Source organism: Mobula birostris, chromosome 19, assembly GCF_030028105.1.
Source record: "Mobula birostris isolate sMobBir1 chromosome 19, sMobBir1.hap1, whole genome shotgun sequence".
In the NCBI taxonomy this organism is placed as follows: Eukaryota; Metazoa; Chordata; class Chondrichthyes; order Myliobatiformes; family Myliobatidae; genus Mobula; species Mobula birostris.
The window spans coordinates 31,993,260-32,018,605 of record NC_092388.1 but is presented as its reverse complement, the minus strand read 5'-3'; the positions used below and the strand labels follow the sequence as shown (position 1 = coordinate 32,018,605).

General features: G+C 43.1%; 1 protein-coding gene across 1 annotated transcript in view; it reads right to left on the bottom strand.

Annotated features, from left to right (window-relative positions):
• The window catches only part of LOC140212337 (C-C chemokine receptor type 3-like), a 33,122-nt gene extending 8,168 nt beyond the window's left edge, over positions 1-24,954 (bottom strand). The window contains exons 1-2 of the mRNA XM_072283037.1: positions 24,877-24,954; positions 800-850 (exon numbers count right to left, since the gene is read on the bottom strand). The gene's annotated coding sequence lies outside the window, so the exon portion shown is untranslated. The remainder of the gene's footprint in view (positions 1-799; positions 851-24,876) is intronic.
• Between the last annotated feature and the right edge of the window lie 392 nt (positions 24,955-25,346).

Sequence of the window (25,346 nt, the reverse complement as noted above, 5' to 3'; positions counted from 1 at the left end):
TTTAAACCAGCATATTTTTAAAGCAGTTTGCAAATTTCTAACTATATTTTGCCGCAGATCAGCTCAAAGAATTTCATTCTGGTAAATTGTAGAGGTATTATGCACAAGGAAAGGCCGTCAGCCCAGAGTCCACACTAATCTACCCTGGAGCAACTTACAGTGGTCAATGAACCGACCAGCTCACACAATATGAGAGAAAACTGGGGCAACTGGAGGCAACCTAGATGGGCATATTCAAATTCCACACAGGCCGCGTAAGAAGTCAGGATTGATTCCATGCGATTAGGGCGAAACGGCCAGCTGTGTCATTGTGCTTCTGTTAGCCAATGGAGATTCGCAATACACTGAAGAAAATATTTACAAAGACACTTCTCACAATATCCTTAGAGTTAGTCATGCTTCATTGAAGAGGAATGGTCTTAATCGACATGGACCATGTACTGTTAAGAAGGATTTTGATGAGCAGTGGAAACAGGTAAACCATCATTCATTATCTCTGTTAGATCCAACCAAACCTATAGATGTTTTCTCTCCAAGGAAGTATTTACCAACACAGCTTAGGTTTGTGAATGAATATAGAATTTGGCCATATGGAATTTTAGTATCAAAAAAGCAGAAGCAGTGGAAGTAAGGGGAGCCTCAAATCTCCAATCTTTTACCTGAAGCTTTGTGCCAGAATTGAAGCAATCTGCTCCTAGTGTTTCCTTTTACATCAGAAGCCTACACAATAACATTCTTAACACCCACTTCTGATTTAAAAAAAACTCTCTGACTAGCTAATAAAACAAAATGTACATACCTAAGCAGAGTGAGGTCCTTCTGTACTAAATGGAGACAAGCAATAAATCTACTGGGGGAAAATAAGTGAACAAAATTAATGAGTTGAATAAACAAAGTGAACACAGTTATTGGAATAAAATTAACTGCATACATATACCTAACATCTGATTATATTCTTTTTCAACTGAGTTGAGGGACTAATTTTCCGCTTATACTGCCCAATTTTGGAAAAATTAAAGAGAAAGTTCAGGCAAGAAAATATAATCCTGCTTTCCAAGGTTCAAATGTCAAAGTAAATTTATTATCAAAGTACATATATGTTGCCACATACAACACTGAGATTCATTTTCTTGCAGGCATTCTCAGTAAATACAAAGAAACACAATAGAATCAGTGAAAAATCGCACGCAAGATGGACAAACAACCAATGTGCAAAAGACAGCAAGTTGTACAAATACACAAAGAAAAAACCCCAAGCAATATAATAATAATCAGTAAATAAGCAACAAATATTGAGACCATGAGATAAAGAATCCTTGAAAGTATCTATAGGCAGGGAACAGTTCAGTTTTGGGTTGAGTGAAGTTATCCCCTCTGGTTCAAGAGCCTGATGGTTGAGGATTAATAACTGATCCTGAACCTGGTGGTATGGATCCTGAAGCTCCTGTAACACCTTCTGGCGATCACAGGCAAATTGCAGATTTTTTCATTCATTCTTTTTCTGGTACGTCAGTGCTGCTAATCAGGCTAGCATTTATTGTACTTAAATGCCCTTGTCAAAGTTCAAAGTAATCCTCAAGGTAAATTTCTTGTCAATGTGCATATATGTCACCATATCTGACCCAGAGATTCATTTTCTTGTGGACATAATCAGAGAATCCAAGAAACATAATAGAATTGATGAAAAACACATCCAGCAGGACGGGCAAACAACAAACGTGCAACAGACAACAAACCTCAAATACAAAAGTAAAAAAAATAGAAATAAATAAGTAATGAAAAAATATCGAGAACATGAGACGAAGAGTTATTGGAAGTGAGTCGATAGTTTATGGGAACAGTTCAGTGATGAGGCGAGTGTAGTTGAGTGAAGTTATCCCCACTGGTTCAAGAGCCTGATGGTTGAGGGGTAGTAACTGTTTCTCAACATGGCGGTGTGAGTCCTGAGGCTCCTGCGTCTCCTTCCTGATGGCAGCGGCGAGAAGAGACCATGACTTGGGTGTTTGGTGGTTTTTGATGATAGATGTTGCTTTCCGTATAGATGTGCTCAATGGTGGGGAGGGCTTTATCAGTGATGGACTGGGCTATATCCAATACTTTTCGTAAGATTTTCCATACAAGAGCATTGGTGCTTCCATACCAGACCATGATACAACCGGTCAATAGAGTCTCCACCACACATCTATAGAAGTTTGTCAAATTTTTTGATATCGTGCCAAATCTTCACTAATTTTTAAGGAAGTAGAGGCACTGCTATGTTTTCTTCATAATTGCATTTGGGTACTGGGCCCAGGATAAAGCCTTTGAAATGATAATACCAAGGAATTTTAAATTGCCGACCTTCTCCACCTCGGATCTCCTGATGAGGGCTGGCTCATGGACCTCTGGTTTCCTCCTCCTGACGTCAATAATCAGCTCCGTGGTCTTGATGACGTTGAATGAGAGATTGTTGTTGTGGCACCTCTCAGCCAGGTTTTCAATTTTCTTCCTACATGCTGCACCTTTGGTTTGGCCGATGACAATGGTGTCATCAGCAAACTGAAATACAGCATTGAAACTGTGCTTAGCCTCACAGACATAAGTATAAAGTAAGTGTAGTAGATGGCTAAGCACACAGGCAAAGTAGTGCTGAGGTCCCTACTTGAACCACTACAATCCTTCTGGCTAGTGGTGAATTTAAATTCAAATAGTTAAATGAATCAATACCAAAATGTAGTTAGGTAACCGTGATGATAATGTAATTTTATTGTTGTGAAAACTCATTTGATTCATGGATGTCTTTTACAGAAGAGATCTACAACACCTAACATTAACGATATATTTGTATGTCCAGATCCATAGCAAAATGATTGATTCTCCTCCGCACTTCAAACCGCCTAAGGTGAATATAAGAAACGTAGAATTGTACAATAAATGCCTTGCCAGTGATAGCCACATTCTGTGAAAGACTTGCTTAAATACATTTGTTATCCTCTACCTTTGAAGATTGTGTCTACTGATAACCATTTATGGTTCCTTCACTCCTCCTGTTACCGTTTGTCCTCACCTACCACTCTGCTAGTCTCCATGTCCAGCACATAATTCTCCATAACTTCTGCACCGCCAACGGGATCCCACCACCAGGTATATCTTTCCCTTCCCCCACCCCCACTTTCCATTTTCCACAGGGATCGCTCCCTACGCGACTCTCTTGTCCATTTATCCATGCCCACTGATCTCCCTCCTGATACTTACCCTTACAAGCGGAACAAGTGCCACACCTTCCTCTACACGTCCTCCCTCACTACCATTCAGGGTCCTAAACAGTCCTTCCATGTGAGGCAACACTTCACCTGTGAGTCTGTTGGGGTCATATACTGTGTTTGGGGCTCCTTGTGTGTATATTGGTGAGACCTGACGTAGATTGGGAGACCACTTCACCGAGCACCTTCACTCCATTCGCCACAAAAAGCATGATCTCCCAGTGGCCACCTATTTCAATTCTACTTCCCATTCCCATTCCGACATGTCAGTCCATGGCCTTGATGAGGCCACACTCAAGTTGGAGGAGCAACACCCTTATATTCCATTAGAATAGCCTCCAAGCTGATGGCATGAATATTGATTCCTCATATTTCCACTAATTGCTCTCCCCTCTCTTTCACCATTCCCCATTCCTGTTTCCCTCTTTTACCTTATCTCCTTAGCTGCCCATTACTTCCCTCTGGGGCTCCTCCCCTTCCCTTTCTTGTATGGTCTTCAGTCCTCTCCTATCAGATACTCCTTCTCCAGCCCCTTATCTCTTTCACCAATCAGCTTCTCAGTTCTTTACTTCACCCCTCTCCGTCTCCCTGGTTCCACCTACCACCTTGTACTTCTTCTTCCCCTCCCATCACCTTCTTACTCTGACTTCTCCTCTTCCTTTTCAGTCTGGCCTGCTGGATTCCTCCAGCATTTTGTGTGTGTTGCTTTGGATTTCTGTCATCCCCATGGTTATCTCATGTTTGTGATTGGACAAAGTAGATTGGGAGCAGCTGTTTGATAAATGCCACATCTGACAGGTTGGATTCTTTTAAAGGCCAGTTGATTAAAGTTCAGGACAAACATGGTGCTGTGAAGATGAAAGCTTATGAACCTTGAAGAACAACAGATATTGTAAGTTTGATCAGAAAGAAGCATACGTTGAATTTTGGAAGCTAAATCAGACAAGGCACTTGAGGAATACAAAGAGATGGGAAAGAACTGCAACATTTAGGAGAGCTAAATGGGGCCATGAGCTGTCCTTGGCAAATAGTATCAAGGATAACCCTGAGGCATTTTATACAATGTTTAAGAGGCATTTAAGCTGACACGTGAACACGAAGGAAACATATGCAGACATGGAGGATGTGGTGGGCCAACGGACATGTTCCTGTGCTCCGCTGTTCTATGTTCTTGCCCACAAGACCACACAGAGCTTACAAGCAAACTCCTTCACACCTAATAAAGCACTGTCTGTGGGCAGATTTGCATCATATCCTCCAGAGGTGTCAAACTAAAAAGTACCTTTATCAAATGGATTTTTGGGCCATGTGTGAGAGAATACAGAAGGGGAGTAGATTTGGAACTTTGTTTAATATCTTGATCTTCAATCACTTTCTTCTGCAGATAACTGAAGGTCGCACTTACTCACTGACTACAGTGGGGAACTTTTATTCATTGATATACTCCCAAGACATGATGCACATTTCCCATGGGTTATTCGTTGTTCTTTATTTTTAGAGAGTGGTGCTGTGCAATGGGGAAGAGTAGGTAGATAACTCTGGCCTTGCACGTAAGTTAAGTGTAAGCCCCACTGTTTCTTACACTTCAGTGAAAAATTTGATGAATTGAAACTCAGCCCTGCTTGCGCACAAACACAAGCAATGTCTGTCTGCTACAGACAATGACTTAAGTTTGAGGTGACGTATGTTGAAGACTATTCCAGTGACCTGTAGATCAGCTTCAGCCAATGTTGGGAGCTTGATATTTGTGAGATACTGCAAGATGCAGAGAAAGATGGAGGAAAGTTCAGGGTGATTTTGCAGTGTTGCTTTACACAGTCAGCTTTGAGTTTTGGTTTGCTATGGATTAAATGCAAATATAAAATGGAGACAGATTTCTGGAAGTAAATGAGACCATAAGACCATAAGTTATAGTAATAGAATCAGGCCACCTAGTCTATTAAGTTTTCTCCACCACTTCATCATGGCTGGTTGATTTTCCTCTCAGCCCCAATCTCCTGCCTTCTCAACATATCCCTTCGTGCCCTAACCAATCAAGAGTTTATCAACCTCCACAGCTGCCCGTGGCAATGATCCACCACTCTCTGGCTAAAGAAATTCCTCCTCATCTCTGTTCTAAAAGGATGGCCCTCTACTCTGAAGCTATGTCCTGTCTTAGCCTCTCCCACCATAGAAAACATTCTCTCCACTTCCACTCTTTTAAGGCCTTTCACCTTTTGATAGGTTTCATTTAAGTCATCCCCCATTCTTCTGAATTCCAGTGAATACAGACCCAGAGATATCAAACGCTTTTCATATGACAAGTCTGTCATGGTCCGGTCCGTGAAGTCCCTATTCTGGTTCACGGTCCGGTCCATAACTCCTTATTCCAGGGTTTCTGGTTTTCCCCAGTTTCTGTTGTAGGCACATGATTCTCGTTTTGGGGCTGAGACATAAATACCTCTGCAAACCAGGGATTCCCTGCTGGACTTTCTGTTCCCCTCCTTGTCTTTCCCCCCTTGCCTGACTCTCTGCCTGGATACCTCGCCTGACTCTCTGCCTTCTCACCTAGACTGAATACCCTGCCTGTATCGCAGAAGTTTTACCACTGGAGCAAGACTGGAGCCTTGTTAGGTCAAGATAAGGAACTTTCTTTCATTGTGTGGAATTGTCTCTCTGTGTCCAGGCCTTTGCTAGGTAGGTCTGGCCATTTGCCACTACCTAGTATTGGGATCTGTCTCTGCGTTCTTGCCTTCACTAGGTTGGTTCGGCCATTTGCCTGTCTCCAATCTTCAAGCCTCAAGACCCCAATCCTGTCTCCAAGCCTCAATCCTCAAGACTCCAGGCCTGTCTCCAAGCCTCAAGCCTCGACCCCAGGCCTGTCTCCAAGCCTCAAGCCTCAAGACCCCAGGCCTGTCTCCAAGCCTCGAGCCTCAAGACCCCAGGCCTGTCTCCAAGCCTCGAGCCTCAAGACCCCAAGCCTGTCTCTAAGCCTCAAGACCCCAGTCTCCAGTCCTGCAATCATGTCATGTCATTGCCTGGTTCTGGGGCCCGAGCCTGAGGCAAGACCCAGGTTCTGGGTCCTCGTATAGTCTCTGGCTCGGGGTCCAAGCCTGGGCTCCTAGTTCATAGTTCCTTGTCCAGTTTCCCTGTTTCTTTTCCATGTCCTAGCCCAGGTCCTGCATCCTTGTCTTGTTCCTCATACTTCAGTGTCTGTGTCTTGCATTTGGGTCCGTTCCCAACACCCCCATTGTGACAAAGCTGTGCAATTCTGGAATCATTTCTGTGAACCTCCTTTGAACCGTCTCCAATGTCAGCACATCCTTTCTAAAATAAGGGGCACAAAACTGCTCACAATTTTCCAAGTGAGGCCTCACCAATGCTTTATAAAATCTAAACATTACATACTTGCTTTTACATTCTAGTCCTCTTGAAATGAATGCTAACATCACATTTGCCTTCCTCACCACAGAATCAACTTTTAAATTAACCTTCAGTGAAATCTGAACAAGCACTCCCAAGTTCCTTTGCACCTCAGATTTTATATTTTCTCTTCATTTAGAAAAGAGCCAACCCTTTCATTTGTTCTACCAAAGTGCATAACCATACACTTCCTGACACTGTATTCTATCTAACTCTTTGCCCATTGTCCTGTCTAAGACCTCCTGCAGCCTCTCTGCATCCTCAAAACCACCCACCCCTCTACCTATCTTTGTATTGGCTGCAAACTTTGCCACAAAGCAATCAATTCTGTCATCCAAATCATTGACATTTAACGTAAAACGAATCGGTCCGAACACGGACTCCAGCGGAATATTGCTAGTTACTGGCCGCCAACCAGAAATGGCTCTTTATTCCCACTCTTTGCCTCCTGCCAATCAGCCACTGCTTTATCCATGCTACAGTATTTTCCGTAATACCATGGGCTCGTAGCTTGTTAAGCAGCCTTATGTGTGGCACCTTGTCAAAGGCCTTCTGAAAATCCAAGTACACAACTTTAACCGATTCTCCTTTGTCTATCTTGCTTGTTATTTCTTCAAAGAATTACAACAGATTTGTCAGGCAAGATTTTCCCTTGAGGAAACCATGCTGACTACAGACTATTTTATCATGTGCTTCCATGTACCCAAAAACACATCCTTGACAATTGACCTCCCAGCCACTGAGGTCTGACTAGCTAGGGTCTTGGACCGAAACGTTAACTGTACTTTTTTCCATAGTTGCTGTGAGGCCCGCTGATTTCCTCCAGTAGTTTGTGTGTGTTGCTTGGATTTCCAGCATCTACAGATTTTCTCTTGTTTCTGGCCTTTAATTTCCTTTCTTCTGCCTCCCTCCCTTCTTGAAGAGTGGAGTGACATTTGCAATTTTCCAGCCTTCCAGAAACATTCTAGAATGTAGTGATTTTTGAAAGATCATCACTAATACCTCCACAATCTCTTCAGCCACCTCTTTCAGAACTCTGGGGTGTACACCATCTGGTCCAGGTGACTTATCTACCTTCAGACCTTTCAGTTTCCAAAGAAAACTTCTCCCGAGTAATTGTAACTTCACACACTTCATGGCCTCGGCACCTGGAACTTCCTCCATACAGCCAGTGTCTTCCATAGTGCAGACCGATGTAAGATACTTATTCAGTTAACCTGCCATTTCCGTGTCACCTATTACTACCTCTTCAGCATGAGTTTTGTAATGTATGGATCTATTTCTTTGAGTGCAATGACTCCCCTTACCACTGATTATGGTTTGATAACTCTGTATGCACATTGATCTGTTGAGTACACATGTGCTTTGATCTCTCTTTCTTTCTTTCTGCAATGTGCATATACCGGTTAAAGCTACCTACTTTTATTTAATTGATACTGTATATAGTTGTACAGGCACAACAAGTTGGCGATGAGTATGAACCTGAAAGTCAACGAATATCACCCACTGCACTGACAGCACCTGGGCAACAGACTTCAGAGGAAGGGAGAGAGACAGCGAGAGCCAAGAGTTAAACAGTATGGAGATGGCTGTCATGGACACTAACAAAGGGATGTGTGAGTAATAGTGCAAAAAACACAGTGAGAGAAGCACAATTAGCAAAGTTAAAGTGAAAATAACATGATGATGACCTTAGTTGGGAAAGTTGACAAATTTGATAGAGCTAATGACTGGAAATTATATATCAAGAGGTTGAACTGTATTGTTGTGCAAATGAAGTAAAAGAGGAAAAGAAAGCCTCCATGCTTCTTATCTGAATGGATGTGAAATTATATGAGCTCTTACACAACTTAGTAACTATTGAAAAGCCAGCAAGGAAGATGTTCAGTGAAATTGTTGCAAATTTACAAAATCACTTGAGCCCTAAACCGCTGGTAATAGCTGAGAGAGTTAGATTTCACAAAAGGATCCAGTTAATGGATGAAGGCATTTCTGAATATTTTCTGAATAGATTCTGCAAATCCTCCTATGATGCAAATGGCTGTTGGTCCAAAGAAAAAGAGTTTGCAGGAAGTGTCACAGACAAGGTCACTCTGAGAGAGTGTGCAAGTCAAACAAAAAAGCACAACCAAACAGAAAAAAAGAGTGAAAATTTTCAAACTCAAAACTAAACAAATGCACAAAGTGATTGAATGTGAAACAGAATCAGACAACACGGAGTCTGACAAAGGTGAGCTGCTGTGCCTAGGACTGCATAATATTACTGAAGCAGGTCACGTAACCATATGGATCACAATAGATGTGTCTGGTGTAAAACATAAAATGGAGCTGGATGCAGAGTCAGCTTTGTAGAGGCTGACTACAACAGACTGTTTTCTAAGTTACCTTGAGAAAATAGCTCAGTGATGCAAAACACATACGAAAGTGTTACACACATACACAAGTGTCTCCCAAAGGAAAATGGAAAGTAGGTATGACATACAGAGGCAAAATACAGTAGTTAGAGCTTTATGTGTTGAAAAGTGGAAGGCCAGCACTCTTCGGATGTGAATGGTTGAGAAAAATCCAATTAAATTGGCACGCAAAGTTCTCAATGTGTCATTTCAGGCAACTTCAGCCTGAACAATATCACTAACTGGAGACTGTCACAGCTGTTTAATACTAATGAGAAGGTATTTGAGAAGGGTATTGGTAAACTTAAAGGCATGAAGACCAGAATTGAACTGGATGAAGCAGCAATGCAAAAGTTCCATAAAGCGTGTCCAGTGCCTTATGCACTACGACCTAAAGTGGATGCTGAACTTCTGAGCTTGGAGGCATCTGGTATTCTCCCCAAGGTTGAGCAAAGCAATTGGGCCATGCTCATTGTCCTGGTGATCAAGAAAAGGAGTCATTTACGTATGCAGGGACTTTAAAGTGAGCGTCAAACCTGTGCTGCATACTGCGCAGCATTCCTTGCCTTGACAGTTATGCATCTTTGGCAGGTGGGGAGAGGTTTTCAAAGATTGACTTGTTACAAGCTAATCTGTAAATGGAGATTGAATGGTCAAGCAGGAAGTTGCTCGCAATCAACACTCACAACAGAGTGTTCTAGTATAATTGTCTCGTCTGTAGTGTGACATCAGCTCCAGCAATTTGGCAAAGAGTAACTGCACCAAGATATCCTAGGAATATATCGTTACCTTGATGGCATCGTTGTGACTGGCAAGAATGATGAAGAGCACCTCCCGTACCTTGGTAAAGTGCTTACCAGGCAGAGTGAATATGGTCTGCACGCAAAGAGAGAGAAATGTGAGTTTTTCAATAATGAACCTCATATAGTGGACATGTCATTGACAAGCATGGCTTAAGGAAGTCATAAGAGAAGACCGAAGCAGTGCTACAGACACCCAACTGGAAAATGTGTCACAACAGGGGTCACACTTGGGGCTTGTAAGCTACTGCCGCCAGTTTCTCCCAAACATTGCTACAGTGCTGCATCCTGTTACAGACAGCAGCAAAGTGGGAATGGTCAGAAAGATGTGAAAGAGCATTCAAGGAAACAAAGAGACCAATAACATCAGGTGAACTGCTCACCCATTATGACCCATCCCTGACCATCAGACTGGCATGCGATGTGTCCCCTTATGGCATTGGTGCTGTTTTGTCACACACTATCGAAGATGGATCTGAAAATCAGGTTGCATATGCTTCCAGATCATTGATGAGCACAGAACACAAATACACACAGATCAACTCAAAGGCCCTTCGTCTAGTATGAGGACTAAAGAAGTCCCACCACTAACTCTACGGACAGCAGTTTATGCTAGTGATGGACCACCAGCCCCCTGTGTCCACTTTCAATCCTAGGAAGGCAATCGCAGTGATGTCTGCTAACTAGTTGCAACGTTGGGCACTTTTCCTTGGAGCCCACTCTTCGGACAGAGAGTTCAAGGGTACCAAACAACACAGCAGCACTGATGGTTTGCCACGTCTTCCACTGTTGATAACTGAAGAAGAAGAGTCTTTATTCTGTGACCAGGAGTGTTCCACACAAAATTGATGGACTAATGGCTGGTAACAAATTCTGAAAGACAAAGAGAAATAAGGATTGGCGTGACATTGTCAATAGTCTATGACATCACCATGCATGGATGGCCAGCTTGTGTTAATCCTATGTTTCCAGAGCGCTCAGTGAGATGAGACCAAATTGTCTTTATATCAAAGAATGCTGTTGTGTGGATCTCATGTTGTGGTTCCTTCTAAACTGCGCACCAGAGTGTTAGAAAATCTGCATGAAGGACACCTGGGTACCTACAGTCAAGGTGAAGAGTCTCACCCACAGCTACGTGTGGTGGCCGGGAACCGATTGACCGATTGAAGATTTGACCAAAAGCTGTTCTGGAGTTCAAAATGCACCTCCACAGGCACTGTTACACCTGTGCGAGTGGTCATCATCACCATGGCAAAGAGTACATATTGACTTTACCGTGCTCTTTATGGATTCTTTGTTTCTGATTGCTGGGGATGCTCATTGGAAGTGGCCTGAGGTCATACCAATGAAGTCAACCACATCAGAAAAGACAGTTTCCGCTTTGAGGGCTATCTTCTACAGAAATGGGTCATCAGAACAAACTGAGTGACAATGGACCACAATATACATCAGAAGAGTTCAGAATATTCGTGAAGAAAAATGGCATCAAACATTTCCAGGCATCTCCTCACCATCCATCAATAAATGGGTTAGTTGAAAGGTTTGTCCAAACCTTCAAGAAGTCCATTAAAGCTATGGACAAGGTGGCCAACTTCCTTTTTGTGTGTCGGAACTCTGTTCATGTGACAACAAATCAAACATCTGCAATGCTGTGCATTAGCAGGAATCTAAGACCTCACATAGGCCTCCCGAAACCAGATCTATGGAGCGGAGTGCAGAATAAGCAGTTTAGCCAGTCGCTAAGTAAATCAGCAAGGAGCTTCGAAGTTGGACAGGAATCCTAGCGTGTGACTTCCGAGAAAGCAAGTTGACACCCGGTAGGATAGCAGCAAGAACTAGACCACTGATGTGCACAGTGGATGTTTGGGATCAGACGTGGAGATGTCATGTGGACCAGATACTGGATGCTCAACCAAAGAACACACCTGAGTCAATTGGATCCAACAGGACGGATTCATTGCAGCCATCAGACTTACATGAGTGATGCTTATGTCACCAAAAGCAACGTGACATCTCCAACAGAGAAAGTTGTCTTTGACAAGACACTGGCCAAACCTAATGCCAGGCTACAGTTCCAAAGGCACTATCCTGAAAGAAACAAAGTTCCACCCAAAAGACTGAACCTTTCGTATAGTGAAGTTAATTATGGACTGTTATGGTGAAAGCATGTTTATTTGAATATGGTTTGTTAAAGGGAACTTGAATGTTTTGTTACATATAGTTTATGTTACATTGATCTAAAGGGGGAAGGAAATGCAATGTATGGATCTATTTCTTTTAGCACAATGACTCCCCTTAGCACTGATTATGGGCTGATAACTATGCATGTTCATTGATAGCTCTTTCTCTCTCTCAACAATGTGAATATGTCAGTTAAAGCCACCTCCATGTGTGTTAGTTTATTTAATTGATATGTAGTTGTACAGTCTCATCAGTTTTCCAGCAGTCCGATATCCACTCTTGTCTCTCTTTTGCACTTCATGTATCTGAAAAAACTTTTGGTATCCTGTTTAGTATTATTGGCTACCTTGCTGTCATATTCCATCTTTACTTTCTTAATAACACACACAAAATGCTGGAGGAACTCAGCAGGCCAGGCAGTATCTATGGAAAAGAGCATAGTCGATGTCTCAGGCCAAGACCTGTCTTCAGGACTGGAAAAACGATGAGCGGTCAGAGTGAGAAAGTTGGGGGAGGGGAGGGGAGGGGAGGGAGAAACACAAGATGATAAGTGAAATCAGGAGGGGAAGGGGTGAAGTAAAGAGCTGGGAAGTTGATTGGTGAAAGAGATACATGGCTGGAGAAGGAGGAATCTGATAGGAGAGGATAGAAGGCCGTGAAAGAAAGGCCCATGGGGAGCAGCACCAGAGGGAGGTGATAGGAAGATAGGGAGATAAGATGAGATAGGGAAATCGGAATGGGGAATGTTGAAAAGTGGGTGGGGGGCATGACCAGAAGTTCGAGAAATTGATGTTCATGCCATCAGGTTTGAGGCTACCTAGATGGAATATAAGGTGCTGCTCCTCCAACCTGAGTGTGGTCTCATCATGACAGTAGACAAGGCCATAGACTGACATGTTGGATTGGGAATAGGAAGTGGAATTAAAATGGGTGGCCACTGAGAGATCCTGCTTCTTTTGGCGGACGGAGCGTAGGTGCTCAGCAAAGCAGTCTTCCAATCTGTGCCGGGTCTCCCAGCTGTACAGGAGGCCACACCAGTAGCATTGGATAAAGTTAATGACCCCAACAGATTTACAGGAAGGACTGTTTGGGGCCCTGAATGGTGGTGAGGGAGGAGATACGGGGTTAGGTGTCACACTTGTTCTGCTTGCAAGGATAAGTGCCTGGATGGAGATCAGTGGGGAGGGACAAATGGACAAGGGAGCCATGTATGTTACAATCCCTGTGGAAAGCAGAAAGTGAGGGTGGTGGAGAGGGAAAGATATGTTTGATGGTGGGATCCAGTTGGAGGTGGCGGAAGTTAAGCAGAGGTATGTGCTGGATGAGGGAATTAGTGGGGTGGTAGGTGAGGACAAGAGGAACCCTCTCCCTGGTAGGATGGTGGGAGGATGGGATGAGGGCAGATGTACGAGAAATAGAAGAGATGTAGTTGAGGGCAGCAGTGAATGTGGAGGAAAGGAAGCCCCTTTCTTTGAAGAAGGAGGACATCTCCTTAGCTCTGGAATGAAAAAACTCATCCTGAGAACAGATGTGGCACAGACAGTGGAATTGAGAGAAAGGGATGGCGTTTTCACAAGTAACAAGGTGGGAGGAGATGTGATCCAGGTAGTTGTGAGAGTCAGTAAGTTTATAATATACATCAGTAGATAAGCTATCTCCAGAGATAGAGACAGAGAGATTGAGAAAGGGGAGGGAAGTGTTGGAAATGGACAAGGTAAATTTGCGGAGAGGCTGGAAGTTGGAGGCAAAGTTGATGAAGTTGATGAGCTCCACATGGTTGCAGGAAGCAGCACCAGTGCAGCCATCGATGTAACATAGGAAAAGTTGGGGAGTAATACCAGTGTAGGCTTGGAACATAGACTTTTCAAGTAGCCGACAAAAAGGTAGGCATAGTTGGGACCCATGCGAGCGCTCATGGCTACAGCTTATGTTTGAAAGAAGTAGGAGGAGCTGAAGGAGAAATTATTAAGAGTGAGGACATGTTCCGCCAGTGGGAAGAGGGCGGTGGTGGAAGGGAACTGCTTAGGTCTGGTGTCCAGAAAGCAACAAAGAGCTTTGAGGCCTTCTTTCTTGTTGGGGGATGGAGGTGTATAGGGACTGGATATCCATAGTGAAATTAAGATGATCGGGGCCAGGTAACTTGAATTAATTGAAAGTTATTACCTTAATGACTTCTTTTGTTACCTTTTGGTGGTTTTTAAAAACTTCCCAATCCTCGAACTTCCCACTAGTGTTTGCTCTATTATGTGCCCTCTCTTTGGCTCTTATATTTGATTTGACTTCTCTTGTTGCCTTTGTGATTATGTCAGCTTGCCTTTAGAAACCTTCTTCCTCTTTGGGATGTATATATTCTGAGCCTTCCGAATTGCTTCTAGAAATTCCAGCCATCGCAGCTCTGCCGATGTTCTGCCAGCATTCTTTTCCAATCAATTCTGGCCAACTCCTCTCTCATGCTTCTGTAATTCCCTTTACTCCACTGTAATACTGATACATCTGACTTTAGTTTCTCCTTCTCAAATTTCAGGGTGAATTCAATCATAATATGATCACTCTCTCCTAAGGGTTCCTTTACCTTAAGCTCTCTAATCAATTCTGGTTCATTGCATAACAGAATGGCTAATCCCCTAAAAGGCTCAACCATGAGCTGCTCTAAAATGCCACTTTGTAGGCACTCTAGAAATTCCCTCTCTTGGAATCCAGCACCAGCCTGATTTTCCAATCTACCTGCATATTGAAATTCCCCGTGACTATTGTATGATTGCCCTATTGCATGCATTTACTTTCTCCTGTTGTAATTTGTAGACCACATCCTTACTGCTGTTTGTGGGGAGGGGGCTGTATATAACTCCCATCAGAGTCTTTTTACCCTTGCAGTTCCTTAACTCTATCCACAATGATTGAATACCTTCCAAACCTAAATTCCTTCATATCTCTGATCTGATAGGATGTCCTTCTATTCTGAGTCTCCCCCGCCACAAGAAACATCTTCTCCACATCCACTCTATTGAGGTCTTTCAACATTCAAAAGGTTTCAGTGAGGTCACCCCTCATTCTTCTGAATTCCAGCGAGTAGAGGCACAGAGTCATCAAACCTTTGACAACCTTACAATCCTGGAATCATTTTCAGGAACAACAGGAATTCTGCAGATGCTGGAAATTTAAGCAACACACATCAAAGTTGCTGGTGAACGCAGCAGGCCAGGTATCATCTCTAGGAAGAGGTGCAGTTGACGTTTCAGGCCGAGACCCTTCATCAGGACTAACTGAAGGAAAAGTGAGTAAGGGATAATCTCCTTTGAAATCTCTTCAACATCAACATATCCTTTCTTAGATAAGGAGCCCAAAACTGCCTCCAATATAGCAGGTAAATACTAACATCACGTTTGCCTTCCAAACCACCGACTCAACTTGCAACATAACCTTGAGTGAATCCTACAAAAGGACTCCCAAGTCTGCTTGAACCTTGGATTTTTGAATTTTCTCCCAATTCAGAAAATAGTTTGCCCTTTTATTTCTTCTACCAAAGAGTATGACCATACACTTCCCGACACTGTAGTCCATCCAACACTTCTTTGCCCATTCTTCTAATCTGTACAAGTCCATCTGTAGCCTCTCTACTTCCTCAAAACCACCTGCTCCTCTACCAATCTTTATATTGGCTGCAAACTTTGCCACAAAGCAATCAATTCCATCATCCAATTCATTGACATATAATGTAAAAAGAATTGGTCCCATTTCAGACCCCTTTGGAACATCACTAGTCACTGGCAGCCAACCAGAAAAGTCTCTCTTTATTCACATTCTTTGCCTCCTGCCAGTCACCCACTGCTTTATCCATGCTATAATCTTTCCTGTATTATCATGGACTATTAACTTATTAAGCAGGCTCATGTGTGACACCTTGTCAAAGGCTTTCTGAAAATCCAAGTACACAACATTCACCGACTTTCCTTTGTCAATCCTGCTTGTTCTTACTTCAAAAAATTCCCACAGATTGTCGCAAGATCTTCCATTGAGGAAACCATGCTGACTGCGGTGTATTTTATCACGCACCTCCAAATACCTCAAAACCACATATTTAACAATTGATTCCAACATCTTCCCAACTACTGATGTTAGACTAACTGGCCAATAATTTCCTTTCTTCTGCCTCCCTCCCTTCCTAAAGAGTGGAGTGATATTCATAATTTTGCATTCCACTGGAACTATGCCAGGGTCAATTGATTCTTGAAAGATCATTTACCAATGTCTCCACAATCACTTCAGCCACCTCTTTCAAAAATTTGGGGTGATACCATCTCATCCAGTTGACTTATCTAACTTCTGACCTTTCAGTTTCCTGAGAACCTTCTCCCTACTAATGGCAGCTTCACACACTTCTGCTCCCTAACACTCTCATAACTTCTGGTATACAGCTAGTGTCCTCCATAGTGAAGCCTAATGCAACATACTTATTCAGTTCATCCACCATTTCCTTGTCTCCTGTTACTACCTTTCCAACATCATTTTCCAGTGGTCCAATTTCCACTTACGCCTCTCTTTTACACTTCATATATCTGAGGAAACATTTAGTAACCCCTTTAATATTATTGGTGGATTACTTTTCTGGTCCATCTTTTCCTTCTTAATGACTTAGTTGCCTTCTGTTGGATCTTAAAAGCTTCCCAATCCTCCAACTTCCCATTCATTTTTGCTCTATTATATTCCCACCCTTTGGCTTTTATGTTCACTTTGACTGAAGAGAAGATGCCATGGTTGTGACATCCTTCCTTTCGAATACTTCTTCCTCTTTGGAATGTACCTATCCAGTGCCTTCCGAATTGCTTCCAGAAATTCCAGCTATTGCAGCCTGATGACATCCCTGCCAGTGTTCTTTTCCAATCAATTCTGGCCAACTCCTCTCTTGTGCCTCTGTAATTCCCTTTACTCCACTGTAATAATGATACATCTGAACTTAGCTTCTCCTTCTCAAATTTCAGGGTGAATTCCATCATATTATGATCACTTTCCCCGAAGGGTTCTTTTACCTTATGCTCTCTAATCAATTCTGGTTCATTGCACAACACCAATCTAGAAATGCCTATCAACCATGAGCTACTCTAAAAAGCCATTTTGTAGGTAGTCCCCCTCTTGGGTTCTGGCACCAACCTGAGTTTCCCAATCTACCAGCGCATTGAAATCTTCCATGACCATTGTATGATTGCTCTTTTGCCATGCATCTTCTATCTCCGGGTTGTAATTTGTAGGGCATGTCCTTACTATTGTTTGGGGTCTGTATATAACTCCCATCAGGGTCTCTTTACCCTTGCAGTTCCTTTTCTCTACCCACAACGACTCAACATCTTCTAGCCCTATATCACCTTTTTTAAATTATTTGATTCCATTTTTTACCAACAGAACCATGCCAACTCCTCTGCTTTCCTGCCTGTCCTTTCAATACAATCTGTATCCTTGGATGGTAAGCTCCCAGTTATAATCTTCTTCCAGCCATTCAGTGATGTCACCAATATTATACATGCCAATGTGTAACTGTGCTGCAAGTTCATCTGTCTTATACTGTATACTGCACACATTCAAATACACCTTCAGTCCTGTATTTTTGATTTTGTCCACCTTTTATATTGCAACTCATCCTATTGCCTGCAATTTTGCCCTATCATTTGCCTCTCCTTGTTAGCAGTCTCACTGAACACTGACTCTGTTTGTAAGCCAACCACTTCATTCTCAGCACTATCACTCTGGTTCCCATTCCCCTGATAAATTAGTTTAAACCTGCTCAAACTGCCCTAGAAAACTTGCTACAAGGGTATTGGTCCCCATTAGGTTCAGGCATAACCTGTCTCTTTTTTACAGTTCATAGCTTCCCCAGAAGAAATCCCAACAATCCATAAATCTGAATTGCTGCTCCCTGCACCAGTTCCTCAGCCACACATATTAATTTGATTAATATGCTCTTTTTTACTAATAGAGTCAAAGTTCTGAGGTCGTATAACATGGTCATACATAGAGACTGACTATGTGTACTGTTTCCCATTTGAAGTTGGCACGTAATCAAGATCATGCTCATCAACTCTCTGGACCAGGGTTTCTCAACCAGGGTTCCGCAAGAGGTCACTAGGGGTTCCGCGAGAGATTGTGATTTTAAAAAATCATCGTTTTTTTTAACTTCATTGACGCGTGATGCCAGTGCTCACTGCGGAGGGCTGTGACCGAGCAGCCCCATTAGCAATCTCTTTAGTGGTCTCTCAGCCCAGTATGACTGTGTTTATTTGGTTGAATCCATTCTCAGCTTTTTATGAGAGAAAGGGGAGGCCGTTGATAATTGGTGAGCGCTGTATTGCATGGAAGGGAGGACAGTAGGCTGATGAGGAGTGTGAGGTGTGTTTTAAGAGCATTGAATAGACTTGCTCAACTTCTGCTGTGATGTCAACCTCTCCTTCCTGACTTAACTCCCCCAAATTCCCCTTGAACGCCACCAGGATATTAGATTATTAGATTATGAGGACACTCAGTCCTAGTTTATTGTTATTTAGAAATGTATGCATTAAGAAATAATACAATGTTCCTCCAGAGTGATATCACAAAAAAAAGGACAAACCAAAGACTAACACTGACAAGACCACATAATTATAACATATAGTCACAGCAATGCCAAGCAATACCATAATTTGATAACGAGCAGACCATGGGCACGGTAAAAAAAGTCTCAAAGTTCCGATCGACTCCTGATAGCCCCGATAGCAGGCGGCAAAAGGGAGAAACTCTCCCTGCCATAAACCTCCAGGCGCCAACAACTGGCGACGCATTGGAAGCACCCAACCACAGCCAACTCTGAGTCCGTCTGAAAACTTCAAGCCTCCGACCAGCCCTCCAAAACCAAGCACCAAACACCATCTCTGCTGAGCGCTTTGATCCCGCCCCGGCCGCCGAGCAACAAGCAAAAGCCGAGGACTCAGTGCCTTCTCCTCCGCAGATTCTGGATCACACAGTAGCAGCGGCAGCGAAGACGTGCTCTCATGTCTGTCTCCATCAAATCAAGATTGTGCACGGCACCCTACTTGACAGATAACAGATATCACTCACCGAAGTGGCCACTGCGTGCTGCGTCGTGCCGCCATCTTCTCCTCCTCCTATATTTAATGTTTTGTCTTCATATTTGGAAACAGAAGGTCTGTCTTCTAGGAACTATGTTGGCATCTGTACTGATGGCACCCCATCAACGGCTTGCTCCATGAGAAGTTTCATTTCTCTTGTCAAAAAAGAAATGCCTCATGTTGCAACAACACAAGTAAGAGAAAATTCTCAGATGCTGGAAATCCGAGCAACACACACAAAATGTTGGAGGAACTCAGCAGGCCAGGCAGCATCGATGGAAAAGAGTAAACGGCTGATGTTTTGGACCGAGATCCTTCATCAGGACTAGAGAAGAAAAGATGAGGAGTCAGAGTACGAAAGTGGGCGGAGGGGCAGAGGAACCACAAGGTGACAGGTAAAACTGGGAGGGGGAGGGGTGAAGTAAAGAGCTGGGAAGTTGGTTGGTGAAAGAGATACAGGGCTGGAGAAGGGGAAATCTGGTAGGAGAGGACAGAGGCCATGGAAGAAAGAAAAGAGGGAGGATCACCAGAGGGAGGTGATAGGCAGATAGGGAGATAAGGTGAGACAGGGAAATGGGTTTGGGGAATGTTGAATGGTGGGGTGGCATTACCAGAAGTTCAAGAGATCAATGTTCGAGAGATCAGGTTGGAGGCTACCCAGATGGAATATAAAGTGTTGCTCCTCCAACCTGAGTGTGGCCTCATCATGATAGTAGAGGAGGCCATAAACTGATATGCTGGAATGGGAATGGGAAGTGGAATTAAGACGGGTGGCCACTGGAAGATCCAGATTTTCCTGGCAGGATATAGGTGTTCGGCGAAGCAGTCTCCAATTCTACGTCAGGCCTCACTGATATACAGAGGGCCACACCGGGAGCATCGGGTACAGACCCCAACAGACTTACAGGTGAAGTGTCACCTCACCTGGAAGGACTGTTCAGGGCCCTAAATGGTAGTGAGGGAGGAGGTGTAGGGACAGGTGTAGCACTTGTTCTGCCTCCAAGGATAAGTGCCAGGACGGAGACCAGTGGGTTGGGACAAATGGACAAGACTGTTGCATAGGGAGCAATCCCTGTGGAAAGCAGAGAGTGGGGGGAGGTAATGATGTACTTGGTGGTGGGCTCCCGTGGGAGAAAACAGAAGTTATGGAGAATTACATGCTGGACGCAGAGGCTGGTGGTATGGTAAGTGAGGACAAGAGGAACCCTATCCCAGGTGGGTGGTGGGAGGATGGGGTGACGGCAGACGTGTGCGAAATGGAAGAGATGTGGTTGAGGGCAGCATTGATGGTGGAGGAAGGGAAGACCATTTCTTTGAAAAAGGAGGAAAACTCCTTCGTTCTGGAATGAAAAGCCTCATTCTGAGAGCAGAAATGGTGGAGACGGAGGAATTAAGAGAAGGAGATGGTGTTTTCACAAGGAAAGGGGTGGGAAGAGGTATTGTCCATGTAGCTGTGACAGTCAGGTGTATATAGACATCGGTAGATAAGCTGTCTCCAGAGATAGGGACAGAGGGATCAAGAAAGGGGAGGGAGGTGTCGGAAATGGACGAGGCAAATATCAAAGGTTCAAAGGCTCAATTCAATGTCAGAGCAATGTATACAATATACATCCTGAAATGCTTTTTCTTCACAAACGTCCACAAAACAGAGAAGTGCCGCAAAGAATGATCGACAGTTAAACATGAGAACCCCAATGTCCCCCCCCAAGCTCCCCCTTCCCGTGTGTAAGTGGCAGCAAGCAACGAACCCCCCTACCCCCGGTAAAAAAAGCGCACCTGCTATTGAGCACAAGCGTGAGTTAAGCGATAGCAAAGACAGAGACCTCGCAGTTACACCAAAGACTATCGCATTTCATCCAGCATTCAACAAGCCACAGGTTCTCTCTCTCTCTCTAATAAGGGAGAGGGAAGTGTCTCCCATTTTCACAGAGTGCGGGTGACATAGCAACAACCCGCTCGTTTACGATGTTAATAAGTCTGTTTTGTTGCTTTTTACAAGCTCTGTGTCTGAAGGTCGCAAAGATCTCAGGTCTTCGGGTCCCCAGTGAAAGATTTTCCGGCCTCCCCGATGACACAGGCAGGGTGGAAGTTGGAGGCAAAGGTGATGAAGTCGACGACCTCCGCATGGGTGCAGGAAGAAGCACCAATGCAGTTGTCGATGTAGCATAGGAAAAGTTAGGGAGTGATACCAGTGTAGGCTTAAAACATGGATTTTTCCATGTATCGGACAAAAAGGGAGGCATAGCTAGGACCCATGCGAGTGTAGTTTATACCAGTTTAGGCTTTAAACATACTTTTCCACATAGCCAACAAAAAGAGAGGCATAGCTAGGACCCATGTGAGTGTAGTTGATACCAGTGTAGGCTTGGAACGTTAGTTGTGTTGTCACCTCACACTGCTTTCTTCACAGAGGTGCTGATGTCAAAAACTCTTGGAGGTGAAATGGAAGAAGTTGTGGATGATGCTACAAAAATGGTTAACTTTGTGAAACAAAGACCAGTTCACTCAAGAATGTTTAAAAGGCAGTGTGAAAACCTGGACGAAGAGTACACCAATCTCCTGCTACATACAGAAATTCGGTGGCTTAGCAGAGGAAGAGTTCTCAACAGGGCGTTTGAGCTGAAAGGTGAATTGTAGGAGTACTTTCAAGAAAATAGTAGGCTAGATTTTGCTGAGAGCTTTGAAGATGAAGAATGGCTGCAGAAACTAGCCCACTTAGCAGGCATTTTTCATCATATGAACCAGTTGAACAAGTCTCTGCAAAGCCCTAGAGAAAATGTTCTGACTCCAAGTGATAAGATTCTTGGATTTAAATGGAAACTGACTCCTTGGAAAACTCATGTTGCAAAAAGAAATCTTGAAATGTTTCCACTGCTGCTTGGATGTGAGAGTGAGGAAGGATATCAGAAAGTCTCAAGTCTTGTTGAATACCACCTAGAAGAACACCTGCAGAACAAAATTGAACAGGGTTTTTCTCCCTTTCAACACAAGTGTATTACTGGGTGAGGGAGACTTTCTCTGAATCTTCTGCTCAGACTGAGAATTTGACTTTGAGAGAAGTGGAAAACTTTGTGAGCTGCATTCTGATCATGCACTCAAGATAAGATTTACTGACCTGCCCCTGGACAAGTGAAATAAGAGTATCCTGTGTTCATAAGAAAGCAATGAAGATTTTGCTGCAGTTTTCAACTTCTTACATGTGTGAGCAAGCTTTTTCTTGTTTAACAAACATCAAGAGTAATGATAGAAATCATCTCATTTCAGTGAAGATGAAATCCATGTGTACTCATCTCAAGTTCAACCCAGAATTGAGTACTTCTGCAGCAAAAGCAAGAAAGGTTGGCTAAAAATTCATTCTCTACTCCAAATAGCATTGACAATTATTTTTGGATTATTATATCTACAACTTACTGATCACTCTAACTTACCGTGAGCTGTACATATAATAATTTTTTACACAGGCGTTCCCTGAGACCTGAAAATTATTTCAAGGTTTCCTCCAAGGCATAAAGGTTGAGAAAGTCTGCTCTGGATGAACACAATCGATAATACAATTCAAGAAGCAGCTCTCCAGCAATTAGGAATGACCCTGTGACAGGCAGCAGGAAGATTCCAATGCTGTTGCAGGAATTGTTGCTGCAGAGTGTTCTCCTTTCACAAATATGTTGTTAGTATTATGACACTGAAGTCTGTGGCATGTCCTTCATGTCCCAGATAGAGAAGGCTTTGAATTTGCAACTGTTTCTCAACCAACACAGCCAAGATTTCTTGATGATCAGTCAAAAGATGACCCTAGGGTAAACAGTCTACTCTAAAATACACCCATGTAGAGAGTCCGTGCCTTTTACAAAAGGACATCAGGGCTGTCTTGATGAGAATTGCAAGGAGATATATGAGCTAATTTATATTATACAGATTGTTTTAGTTTGGAAACCCAACTCTGACCATAGGAAAAGGAAGACCTGTACCGACAACTGAATGTTGAGGTCCAACAGAATATCTGTGACTTAAAGAACAGAAGTGGATTCTTATGCTTTGTCAAGGCCAGACACGACCCAGACCCTTCAAGGTCCAATCTATTGAGAGCCAGGAATGGAAGTGAACTTAAAAAGGACAAAGCACAGTCAATTAATACTGGTGGTAACACTTATAGAAACTCCTCAACAATAACTCTGTCCTTGACTCCATTTTACAGTAAACTTCACAAGCCAGTCTCATTGCCACTCTTGTTCATCAAGCAACTGAAAAAGCTGCAAGCAAATTGAAAAAGAGAAAGACTTCTGGCTGCAGAGTATCTTGAAATACCCTATGTATCGGACAAGTAAAGCTTCAAACAAGATACATAAACATTGCCAGTATTTAAATTTTACTGTCATTAAAAATAACTCTTATTATAAATGCATTATACTTTCTCATCATAGATAGAGGAGGCAGCAAAGTACTGAAATCTGTTGTTACAATTCCACCAATAATTTTATCAATGATTCAATTTCTTTTGAGGCAAACCGAGGCTGTAAAATTTCAAAATATGAATAAATATGAAGAGGAGGAGGAGAAGATGGCGGCGCGACGCAGTGCGCGCGGCCTCTCCGGTGAATGATATCTGTTATTTGTCAAGTAGGGGACAGTACACAATTCTGATTTGATGGAGACAGACATGAGAGTACGGAGGAACACTTGAAGAAACTTCTGAAATGCCCACTTCGTTGCTACTGTTACTGTGTGGTCCGGAATCTCTGGAGGAATAGGCCTTGAATCCTCGGCTTTGCTTGTTTTGGCAGCCGGAACGAGGTCGAAGGCGCTCGGCAGAGGATGGCGCTCGGGATACCGAATCGGAGGGGCTGGTTGGAGGTTCGAAGTTTTCGGACGGACGGACCCAGTGTCGGCTGTGGTCGGGTGCTTCCAATGCATCGGCAGTTGTCGGTGCCTGGAGGTTTATGGCAGGGATTTTCTCCCTTTGCCACCTGCTATCGGGGACTCGGGAGTCGATCGACTCGGGACTTTGAGACTTTTTTTTACCCTGCCCATGGTCTGTTCTTTATCAAATGTTGGTATTGCTTTGCACTGCTGTAACTATATGTTATAATTATGTGGCTCTGTCAGTGTTAGTCTTTGGTTTGTCCTGTTTTTCTGTGATATCACTCTGGAGGAACATTGTATCATTTCTTAATGCATGCATGCATTTCTAATGACAATAAACTAGGACTGAGTGTTCTCATAATCTAAAAATTTCCACTTACTAAGATTCCTTATTACCTAGAGAAACACCTTCAGGGAGCTGAAACTGTACCATATAAGGAGGTATTAGGACAGATTACTATGAATTTGGCCACATAAATCGATTTTAAAGAATATCTTAATAAGGGAGAGCTGTAATGTTTATGGAGAAAATTACAGAGATTTGTGGTTTGGCAATATTCACAGACAATATTCTCGCAAAGCTTATTTTGATGATCTTAAATGCCAAATCAACTACACTGCCATGCACAGCAAATATCTGAGGATCATAACAAATCTGATCACTTTTTACTCCATCTTGAGCAATAACATCATATATCATGATAAGATCTGTGGACAAATTCTGCATACTCTCAAGAAAAATCTGTGACCGTGAATAAACAAAGCCAAATCTTTATCTGTTCATCTTAGCAAGCAGATACTATTTAAGGACAATGCCAACAAACATTTACAAATTAGCTAGAACTCATCTGAAAGTTATACAATACATACATTTCAATTATTGTATGCAGAAACTCAACATTACCTCTTTGATCGTATTCCTTCGACCAGGACTGCAAAAATATTACAGAAGAATACTCTTTTTTTTTTCTCTATAGTTTCATATATGGGCTCTCTTGTTTTGTTTCCAACCACCAGTTAACTGACACATTGAGCTTCTGTTTAAATCTGAAAAAAAATCAGATTCTGTGTTACGCTTCCTCTCTTCAATTTCCCTCATTGGCTTCACACCTTTTTTCCTCATCTGCCATTACCTTCCCTGGGTGCCCCTCCTCCTTCCCATTCTCCTTTCCTATTCTATTCCTTCTTCTTCATCCTTTACCTTTTCTACCTATCACTTCCCAACTTCAACCCCCCCACCCATCTAGCTTCACCTATCACCTTCCAGTTCACTCTGCTTCCCCTCCCCCCACCTTCTTATCGTGGCATCTTTTCTCTTCCTTTCTAGTCCTGATGAAGGATCTTGGCCCGAAGAATTGACTGCTTATTTTTTTC